Source organism: Lygodium microphyllum, chromosome 2, assembly GCF_053477565.2.
Source record: "Lygodium microphyllum isolate KBCC chromosome 2, Lygodium_microphyllum_v1.1.10, whole genome shotgun sequence".
Lineage (NCBI taxonomy): Eukaryota > Viridiplantae > Streptophyta > Polypodiopsida > Schizaeales > Lygodiaceae > Lygodium > Lygodium microphyllum.
This window is the reverse complement of record NC_141136.1, coordinates 143,942,822-143,952,627: the sequence shown is the minus strand read 5'-3', so window position 1 is coordinate 143,952,627 and position 9,806 is coordinate 143,942,822. Positions and strand designations below refer to the sequence as shown.

The following is a 9,806-nucleotide window of genomic DNA, read 5'->3' as shown; positions in this document are numbered from 1 at the left end:
GTTTTTGAAAAAGTGCTCTGCAATCGGAGAGGAAGGGGGAGTAAACGATGGGGAAAAGCTTGAGAAAGTGCTGGAATTAGAGGGTGCGCTGAATCAGAGAGGAGAACAGGGGAAAGTGCTCTGCAATCGGGGAATAAGGTGGAGTATGGTGGCAGAAACCAGGCTCTGAGAGCGAAAGAGATTGACCCAAAGATCCTTATCACAGAGGCATATGAAAAAGGCCTCATGATTGCTGTCATTCCATTTACTTCAAAGATCCTTGAGCCTTGCCAGTCTAGTTTGGCTTATCAGCCTCCCAATCCTTGGACCATGGGTATCCTGGGCTTAGAGCCAGAGCCATTCTATGCAGACAACAACAGTTGTTTCAAGCTCAGAAAGTCAGGAGGCTCCTGAAGGTCACACTCAGTTGCTCACTGATGGTGTAGAACTGCAGCATCAACAGTCACTGCAGCTTCAACAAAGCCAGAATCAACTGTCAGGTTTCAGTGACGAAAAGGTGAAGAATAATTCTATGCCAGCAGGTTCCGCCTTCTCAAAACCTTCTGGTGCAGCATCCAGCCTGACATCGCAGCATTCTGCATCCACCAATTAGCTGTTTGATTTTGGAAAGACTCAGAAGGTCTCTCAACTTTATCAAGGTAGTGGCAATACAACTTCAGTGCAGAGTCCAGGTTTTCTGCGCTCGTCAAGGAGTAGTGTACCTGGGCGGCAACCTCCGTCCACTACAGGTTTTGGTCATGCTTTGAACATTGAAACACTAGTTGCTGCAGCAGAGAGACGGGATGACCCGATTGAGGCTCTCACCTCAGAGGTGCAGGACAAAGTTGCTTTCTTAATCAACAACATATCTACCTCAAACCTTGATGCAAAAGCTAAAGAGTTTGGGGAGGTTCTTAAGGAGCAGTATTACCCTTGGTTTGCTCAATATATGGTGATGAAAAGAGCAAGTATTGAGCCCAATTTTCATGACACATACCTCAAATTTTTGGACAAGATAAACTCCAAGGTTTTACATAAGGAGGTGGTAAAAGCCACGTATGAAAACTGCAAGGTTCTTTTAAGGTCAGAGTTGATCAAATCAAGCTCAGAGGAACGCTCATTACTAAAGAATTTGGGTAGTTGGCTTGGAAAGCTCACAATAGGCAGAGACTCTGTTTTTGAAGGGAGATCTATAGAAACAGCCAATCATGACAATATAGTATCACCTACTCATCCTATTCAGCTTGGAGTAACCCTGAAAACTTGATGATTGAGCTCACTATAAAGAGAGGCATATACCATCAGTGGATTACAAGAATGTTGTTGGTGCACTTTACCTGTATGACATGCTGAAGCTAAAACAAAATTTATTGATTGAATTCTGGAATTATTGTATGGCTATTAAAAATATATGACTCAGAGTTGAATGCTAGAACCATCTCTGACATTGGATTATTCATTTGTTTGATCTTCCATCTTGACATATATCAAGGTCTTCTGAAGACGCGACTTTGCTTTCAAAAACCCTTCGACATCTTTGGTGAACCCGACGTGAAAGCGTCGCAGAAATTTAAGGATGGGAGATACTTCAGTCTTTATTTCAGCTTCTTCTACAACTCTAGCTGCCTCTACTTCAGCTCCATCAATGACTGCTGCGTCAAGTACTTCAACGGAGGATCTAAAATAGATTTTGCAGAATATGTCCATGTATATGCAGCTCCAAAATCAGCAAACACAATTGTATATGCAGCAGCAACAACAATTGCATCAACAGCAGTTGTCTCAGCAAAGGCAACTCTATTCAGAGCAGGAGAATGCAAACAGCGCGACTAAGGCTATTGAAGCAGTTGAGAGTGAGAAGAAGCTATTTGATGGGCGTAATGTTTCAGCATATTTGAAGACATATGAGATCAAGATGGGATTTTTTGGAGTTCCTGCTGGACTTATGAGTAAGTACTTCCTTCGTCTTGTCACACCTGCTTTGAGGACAAAGGTGACTGATCTTTTTATTCAAAATACACATTGGCAAGATTTTAAGAAGGCCCTAAAAGAAGAATACTTCCTTGAGGACTTTGGTATGGCTACTCGGCGGTCATTCCGAGAGTGGATCTACATGCCAAACAAAGGTCTTGCTGCTTCGGAGTTGATTCGAGAATTCGAAGAGAGGTATAGTCAGCTTGATGCTATTGAACAAAGAGCATTGGATGTTGAAAAAGTTGAGCTTTTCTTGCAAGCTGCAGATCCTGCTCTTCAAGAAGAATTGGGTGAGCTTCTTGAAGATCGCACGAAGCCTATGGGTCTTAAAACTAATTGGCAGGATGCTCAGGATGTAGTCTCGACTTTGACCAAGAGGAGGATATGGAAGACTCGCCTACAGAATGGTTCCATGACACCTACACCATCATCAGCTCCTATGCCTACTTCTATCCCTGTTATTTCTTCTCCTCCTCAGCCAGTTTCTTGGCCTATGCCAGTGCCTACTGTTTCTACTCCACCTATTCCTCTTGTTCCACAACCGTTGCCTACACCTTCTGCTCCAAAACCATCCGCTCCATCGGTGCCTACCTCTCTTGATGACATAATGAAAGGCATCACAGATTTGACACTTGAGTCAGTCAAAGCGGGGTTGGTGGGTAAGTTGAAGGAGCAGTTTGCTTCGACTGTGCCTACTACTTCTTCTAGTGCTCCTACTGCACCTAGGAGTGCTCCTAGTGCTCCTAGGAGAGATCGGAGATGTATTTGGTGCGATAGTACGGAGCATCAGCATTGCAGGGATTGTGACTCTTTCTAGGATGCAAGGAGGCAGAATTTGGTATATTGGGGGCAAGATGGTAAGATTTGGTTGACTGAGACAGGAGCTCCACTTGCTACCAACTTTGGTAAAGGTGGAATGAAAAAGTTAGTGGAGGATATGGCTGCACGTACTTCTTATGTGACGGCTAGAGGTGATGCTTCTGCATATGGAGTACAGATTGAGAAGGGATCGGAGACTCAGTCCGCACTATGGACTTATGCTATGGAGACTGCAAACAAGGGGAAAATTCAGCAAACTGTTTTGACTAGCGCAGGCTCTAGCAGCAGATTAGAGACAGGTTGGGACTCGCCTGTTGACAGGTATTCTATTTATGCTTATTTGGCTAAATCTCATGGTGCAGATGTATTTGTTGAGGAGAAGCGTAAGAGGGATGAAGAAAATCCAAGTGCAGCTAAGAAGACTAGAGGGGGTGAATTTGTTACTCCACCTACTGCAGGACCATCTTCAAGACCAGGGCCAGATCGACAGATGGAGGATGCTCAAAAGAAAGAAAAGAGGCAAGAGCCTAGAGAGAGAAAGTAGCCACGATTCAGATTGATGTCCGATATTGAGACATCTACAGACATGAAGAAAATCTTTAATGATAAGATACTTGGCAGTGAGGTGACTTTCACTATTTCCGAGATTTTGGGCATCTCAAAAAGAGAGTTTCAGGATCAGTTTCAGGAGGTCCTGAAGAGGAAGAGACATGCATTGGCTACCGCTGACACACAGGGAGTTTTGATTGGAGAGTTGGATGAGGATGATGATGAGGTTATGGTTGATAATGCTTCTGTTTTGCCACAGGTAGAGAAGAGGGTTCAGCCTATGCATTATGTTGAAATTGATGAGCTTGTTTTGATACCGCGTAGTCACTTTTCGCTGAGCCATTGGGCTAGGGAAACTACATAGACGATGGTAAAGGTTGGAGAAAAACAGGTGCCTTATGTTGCATTGGTTGATCATGGTTCAGAGATTAATCTCATAGTTCGTGGAGTTTATGAGAGTAACAGATGGCCTATGGATGTAGAGCATGGGTGGCGTATGAGAGCCGCCAATAACACTGCAGGTGATTTATATGCTGCTTGCCCTAGTGTCAGGGTTTCTATTGGTGATGTAGAGGAGGATTTTCATTTCTTTGTGCAGGATTCATGCTCTTATCCCATAATTCTTGGTCAGCCATTCATTACAGAGATGTGCATGGAGACAAAGGTCATGGATGATGGATCTGCTTATGCACGGATTCATAGTAAAGATGGTATGAGAGCAGTTCAGTTTATGACTGTATGTGTGAACCATGTTAGAAACAGAGATACTCTCAGAGATGCACCCTTGCCCACTGTGAGGGATTCGGGTTTTCATTAGGTACCGCCGTTTCGCGAGACGACGGTGGTATAAAGGAGAGGAGATTGGAGTTCTCGCCTCCTGGCAGCAGTGTTTTCTCCTCCGGTTATGTTGGGATTTCTGCAAACAGTTCAATGAGCTATCAGAAGACTTCTAGGTTGCCTAGAGCTGCCAGGCAGTATATAATGGAGGAAGGAGAAAATTTTGAAAAATGCAGGAATTTTGGAGGATGATGAGCACATAGATGGAATGTATGACAGTGTGATTTGTGCAGATACGATGGCAGAGATGGGAGATATGCTGAAAACTGATATGCTGAATTGTCATGGTAATGTATTAGTGTAGTCCGTGGACATGTTTCATGAAATTGCAGATTTTGTGTCACAAATTGAGTCAGAGGCTGAGGTAACTCAGCAAAGAGTATTGAGTGCTGAAGAAATTCAGCAAACAGAGTTTCCAGCTGGTTATGATCAGCTTTCAGAGAGACAGAGGGCTGAAAATTTTCAGCCAACAGAGTTTACTGCTGAAATATTTAAGCATTCAGAGTTTGGGGCTGTTTCTATGCAGTCCATAGAGCAGAGGGCTGAGAATATTCAGCCATTGGAGTGCAGAATTGCTGATTTACAGCAAGGGTTATGTAATGCAGAAAAGCATAATGAAGCCAGGGTTGACACGAAATACAAAACTGTAGATAAGAAGGTGAAGCCGGTTGCTGTACCGCTTCCACCTGACAGTGATCAGCAAATAGAGAGGGCTGCTAAACAGCAGATTTTGAGGAATTCGGAGCATATTGGTCATAAATTTTCAGCAGAGACACTTGCTGAATTGAAAATTGGAAATGGTGATTTCTTGTTACCCATAGAGAAGCAATGCTTTCAGGATATGCTTGAGCGTCATGGAAGGGGATTTGCTTTTGTCCCACATGAGATTGGATGTGTGAATCCTGATATTGTTGCTCCTATGGTCATTTTTACTATTCCTCATATCCCATGGAATCTCCGACCTATTCCAGTGCCTAAAGCACACTTGCCAAAGCTGATTGATTTATTGAATGAGAAAATCAGGATGGGAATCCTTGAGCCTTTATCTGCACCATACTCAAACAGGTGGTTTACAGTTCCAAAGAAGAATGGTACTCTCCGATTTATTCAGGACATGCAGCCAGTGAACAGAGTTACTATCAGGAATGTTGGTATAGGTCCAGTTGTGGATGAGTTTGCAGAAGCATTTGCTGGACGTGCCATCTATTCTTTGGGTGATTTGTATTCAGGATATGATCAGTTTCAGCTGGCTTTGGAAAGCAGGGACATAACCACCATGAGAACTCCTATTGGGCTTGTCAGGATGTGTACCTTGCCTCAAGGTGCCACTAATTCTGTTGCGCATATGATGAATGCCATGCATAAGGTCCTTCGTGATTACATACCTCATCTTACTATGCCTTTCTTGGATGATGTGCCCATTAAGGGGTGTGCAGAAGAAGAGAAGAATGAGAGCCTAAATGAGCAGGGATGCAGATACTTTGTGGCTGATCATATTTCAGCATGTGAGAAGATTTTGGCCAGGTTAGAAGAAGTGAACTTGACACTTTCAGGGCAAAAATCTGTTTTTGGAGTGAATGAGGTTGTCATTGTTGGGCATATGTGTGGATATTATGGCAGGAAACCCTCACCTGATAAGGTGAATGCTATAGGCAAGATTGCAGAGTATTGTTCTACCACTTCAGAGGTACGGAGATTCATTGGTGCTTGTGTGTTTTATATGATTTGGATACCTCATTTTGCACACATTGCAGATTGTTTGTATCAGCTGCTTCGAAAGGGGCAGAAATTCCATTGGGATAAGAGCCACACTAGAGCCATGCGGAAATTGAAGAAGTTATTGCAGAATGCTCCTACTCTTAGGAAAGCGGATTATAATTGTGATAGGCCTATTGTGTTGACAGTTGACACTAGTCCAATTGGCATAGGTTGGGCTGTGGGTCAAGATGATGCAAATGGAAATAGGTATGCTATTTGGTTTGGGGCGAAAGTCCTAACCGAGAGACAGAGGAGATATCCGCAAATCAAGAGGGAGTTATTGGGGATTGTCACGGCTCTCAAATGTGACAAGGAGTACTTTATTGGAGCTTCAGTTGTGGTAGAGACAGATTGCTTGCCATTGATTGGTATGATCACGAGTTGCTCTACTCCGGATATAGCCATGTTGAGATGGATTGCATACATCAAGTCATTAAATCCGGAATTTAAACACATAGCAGGGAAGGATAATCCAGTGGCAGATATGTTGTCTAGAGCCAGATATGATGATGAGGAGACTCTACTTGCAGAAGAGGATGATGCAGAAATTTCAGCCACTATGGTTGATCATGTTTGTCATGTCTATGATATTGTGGCTTTCACAGAAGAGCTCTATGTTGGAGATTGGTTGCAGATTGGCAGGTACCTTAGTACACTAAGCAAAAGAGATGAATGGACAGATGAAGAGTTCAAGAAGATCAGAAGGAAAGCTTATGGTTATTTTCTCAAGGATGGATTTCTTTGGAAGCATCCAAAGAAAAGAGGTGGATTACATTTGCGGGTTGTCTGCGATAGAGAGACACAGTTGCAGGTGATGAGGGAGTTTCATGAGAGTCCTTGGGCTGGTCATAGAGGATTATGGGCTACTTATGAGAAAATCAAGGAGAAATATTGGTGGAAAGGCATGTACAGAGATGTTTCTCACTTTGTTGAGACTTGCAGAGACTGCCAGATGTATTCAGTAGTGCGTCATAGAGATGAGCTTCATCCGACCTATCCGCTATGCATTCATTATAAGTGGGTAGTGGATTTGGTTACCATGCCTATGGGTCTAAGGCAGATGAGATACATTGTTTTGGCTAGAGAGAATCTTACTAATCATGTTGAGGGTAGATCTTTGAGAACGAAGACCACTAGTGCAGTGTGTAAGTTCTTATTGGAGGAAATTTTCTGCAGGTATGGTTGTGTGGGTAAGATCACTCCGGATCGTGGTGAATTGGATGCAGATGAAGCTAGGGAGTTTTTCTCTCAGCTAGGAATCAAATTGGCTCTAACCACAGCATATAATCCAGAGGGAAATGGAAAGAGTGAAAGAGGGCATCCGCCGATAGTGAAAGCATTAGCCAAAGCATGCAGAGGACGGATTGGAGAATGGGCGAGACTTCTACCATTTGCTTTATGGGCTGATCGTACGACTCATAGTGTTACCACAGGATATATGCCTGCAGAGTTGATGTATGGTCAGAAAACCTGTTATGCCAATTGAGACTTGTGCTTTGACTTGGTCAGTTTTACCTTGGCAGGAGGATTTGACGAGAGAGGAGCTCTTAGCTCTTCGGATTCGACAGTTGGAGAGGAGACCTGAGGATATTCAGCTAGCTATTGACAGGTTGAAGGTTGCTAGACTAAGAAATAAGGACAGGTTTGACAGCAGGCATCGCTTGCGGCCTAGAGCAATAGAAGAGGGAGATTGGGTTTTGGTCTTTGATAGCAGCCTTGAAAATCAGCATACTGCACTTCGGAAGATGGTGAAAAGATGGTTTGGGCCGTATATAGTCAGACATGTCTTTGATAATGCAACATATGAGCTGACTGAATTGGATGGGACAATGCTTAGAGTGCCTATTGCTGGAAAAAGAATCAAGATTTTCAAGAAAAGAGATGATGAGGATTATGCATTGGAAGAATTTTCAAGAGAAGAGCAACGACAAGAAACTCTAATGGAAGAGACAGATGATATGGCTGATAATCTTGTTGATCTACCGGAAATGCATAACGAAGAGATTGATTTGTTTGTGGATCTTGATGATAATGATCATGGGTAGTTTGCCCATCCGGAGGATTCGCAGGATTAGAGGGGGTGGATGTCGTATTGCTGCGCATTCGAGATGTGAAAACCACCCGAAAGTTGTGTGTGTGATTTAATACTTTATGCACACTTAGTTGTTGTGCTTACATTTATTCTTTGCGTATGAGTATAGATGCTCACATGAAGGGCTTCACTTCAGACGTTTTTGTTAATAGCACACTTACTAATATTTATGGTAAATGTGGCAGCATTTTAGAGACAAAGGCGCATTGCAGATCGTTTGAGGAGGTTTCTTAGAGTTTGGAGAGACTGGCAAACCGTTCCATCGTCAATTCGGCCTGGGACAACCATATCAAGTCAACCTTTGGTGGGAATTTTGCAGCCAAAAACCCCCCCAAGAAGCAAAAGTTGCACCTTTACTTGCAAGAAGTGATATTATAGTTACACGAAATATTGAGTGGGCCAATCTTTTGGTTGGTTTTGAACAAGCAAATCGATATGTTATCATGGACCCTCGAGAAGGATTAATGATGGTTGGGTACATAATTGAATCAAGCCATTGGCTGCTTCGTCAATTTCTACACCGAAGGCGGCCATTCATTGCTTCTATTATGGATGCATCAGGCAATGTCCTATTTACTGTGAGAAGACCACCTTGGTTCATTAACAGCACGATTTATGCTGAGATAGATGGAGGAGTTGTGGGCTTTGCCAAAAGGAGATGGAATTCTAGGGGCTTTTTCGGGGACAAAGGAGCCGTGCTTTAGGGGAAAGGAGCCGTGCTTTGGGGGGAAAAAAGAGAAGCTTTTGTGTTTTTGAAAAAGTGCTTTGCAATGGAAGAGGAAGGGGGAGTAAACGACAGGGAAAATCTTGAGAAAGCGCTGGAATTAGAGGGTGCGCTGAATCAGAGAGGAGAACAGGGAAAAGTGCTCTGCAATCGGGGAATAAGGTGGAGTATGGTGGCAGAAACCAGGCTCTGAGAGCGAAAGAGATTGACCCAAAGATCCTTATCACAGAGGCATATGAAAAAGGCCTCATGATTGCTGTCATTCCATTTACTTCAAAGATCCTTGAGCCTTGCAAGTCTAGTTTGGCTTATTAGCCTCCCAATCCTTGGACCATGGGTATCCTGGGCTTAGAGCCAGAGCCCTTATATGCAGACAACAACAGCTGTTTCAAGCTCAGAAAGTCAGGAGGCTCCTGAAGGTCACACTCAGTTGCTCACTGATGGTGTAGAACTGCAGCATCAACAATCACTGCAGCTTCAACAAAGCCAGAATCAACTGTCAGGTTTCAGTGACGAAAAGGTGAAGAATAATTCTATGCCAGCAGGTTCCGCCTTCTCAAAACCTTCTGGTGCAGCATCCAGCCTGACATCGCAGCATTCTGCATCCACCAATCAGCTGTTTGATTTTGGAAAGAATCAGAAGGTCTCTCAACTTTATCAAGGTAGTGGCAATACAACTTCAGTGCAGAGTCCAGGTTTTCTGCGCTCGTCAAGGAGTAGTGTACCTGGGCGGCAACCTCCGTCCACTACAGGTTTTGGTCATGCTTTGAACATTGAAACACTAGTTGCTGCAGCAGAGAGACGGGATGACCCGATTGAGGCTCTCACCTCAGAGGTGCAGGACAAAGTTGCTTTCTTAATCAACAACATCTCTATCTCAAACCTTGATGTAAAAGCTAAAGAGTTTGGGGAGGTTCTTAAGGAGCAGTATTACCCTTGGTTTGCTCAATATATGGTGATAAAAAGAGCAAGTATTGAGCCCAATTTTCATGACACATACCTCAAATTTTTGGACAAGATAAACTCCAAGGTTTTACATAAGGAGGTGGTAAAAGCCGCGTATGAAAACTGCAA

At 43.5% G+C, this 9,806-nt stretch overlaps 1 pseudogene; it reads left to right on the top strand.

The window, feature by feature from the left end:
• The first annotated feature begins 343 nt into the window (after positions 1–343).
• Positions 344–9,149, top strand: LOC148040426 (uncharacterized; annotated as a pseudogene).
• The last annotated feature ends 657 nt before the right edge of the window (positions 9,150–9,806 follow it).